The sequence below is a fragment of the Gymnoscopelus braueri genome, assembly GCF_963280865.1.
Source record: "Gymnoscopelus braueri genome assembly, chromosome: 15".
NCBI classification, from domain to species: domain Eukaryota; kingdom Metazoa; phylum Chordata; class Actinopteri; order Myctophiformes; family Myctophidae; genus Gymnoscopelus; species Gymnoscopelus braueri.
Genome location: NC_137620.1, coordinates 5,992,493 through 5,993,967, shown reverse-complemented (window position 1 = coordinate 5,993,967; position 1,475 = coordinate 5,992,493). Strand labels below are relative to the sequence as shown.

General features: G+C 34.8%; 1 long non-coding RNA gene across 1 annotated transcript; it reads left to right on the top strand.

The window, feature by feature from the left end:
* The first annotated feature begins 805 nt into the window (after positions 1 to 805).
* LOC308101846 lies at positions 806 to 1,239 on the top strand. The gene is made up of 2 exons (XR_013934575.1): positions 806 to 859; positions 1,105 to 1,239. It is a non-coding gene; the product is annotated as an uncharacterized lncRNA (long non-coding RNA).
* The last annotated feature ends 236 nt before the right edge of the window (positions 1,240 to 1,475 follow it).

Sequence of the window (1,475 nt, the reverse complement as noted above, 5' to 3'; positions counted from 1 at the left end):
GTCATTTATCAGCTTACATTGTATAGTGTTCAAGTTCCTTGTCTCCTCTGTTCTTTGTGTCATCACTTCCAATGTCACTTGTTCATCTTGTATCCTATATAAGTTCTCTCTCCTGATTGGATAAAATTAGTATCCTGAACTGAACATGTACAGTATGTTCTGTTTACTAAAGAAGTAGAGAGACCGAACTCTGTTACTGAACAAACACTCTACAGCAACGATTACTATGAGAATGTACAGTAGAGCTATTTAACACTTACTTTAACTAAATATATCACTAAGTGCACCTTTAACCTCATTGTGTCTGGTATTTCCTGACTGTATGAAGTTCAGGTCAGTTGGTCACTTCACACTTCACTTTTTCTCTTTTCACAGGGAGTGCAACAACAAGTCAAAATGCAACTTCCAACCATACGTCAGACCACCTGCCAGGATCACATGCCTGCCTTTTGACTTGACTCATAAGTAAAACAACTATTTTAATAGTAATCTGTTCTAATTACATCATGTCATTTAAACTTTAGTCCTTACATTTTTTTCCAAAGTCATTAGACAATTGCTGTTTGGGGTTCAAATAAATAATAATAATAATAATAATAATAATAATAATAATAATAATAAATGTAATAATAATAATAATAACAATATTCTTACAATAAATGCACAGAATCTCTGTACGTATGTACAGTATGTACGTACATCTGTAATTGACATATCTCGAGAACCGTTCGACCGACTTCAAATTAATGTTGCTGTTGTTGTCATTTTCATTTTATTATTTAAGTATTTATTCATGTACTTGCAGGACGGTGTGAAGGTGGCATAATCTCATGGCTCGTGATCCTCCTATTGATTGAAAGTGAGCATTTATTTTACATTTTCTTATAATCACTTCTAAGGCATTTGATGCTACAATATCTTCTGATGCCAATGGCAACAAATATTGCAGTACGCTCTCTTGAATAATAGTAAAGCAACTGTTGATTCTTTCATTGACAAAACCTTGAGCAAATTATTTGCCATTTGAAGTGGCAAAGTACTTGAGTAACGAGTTATATACTGTAGATGCTCCTGCTTATTAATGAGCTCATGCTTCTTCCACAGCTCCTCGAGGAAGACTCGGAGTCAGAGGAACAGCCAGAATATCATCATTGTCTTTAATTAAACAGACAATGTTTCTTCATAATTTGGTTGACTGAGGCCTATATGTGAACCTCAAATAAAATTCATGGCATGCAACATGTAGCTTGTCTTTTTTTTTGTGGTGAACATGCTGGAAGTGACTGGTCCGCCAAAAATGATTATTGTGGGTGGTTTTAACGTCGACCGGTTAAATAATGCCACCATCTACCTCTAGGAAAATAATGTTAATTTAAATATATCTCAGCTAAGTCACTGAGCCTGCGCCACCAGACCAAATCTGAACAATACTGTATATCAAAACCTCCTCTTATTATAGATAGGTGACAGAATCT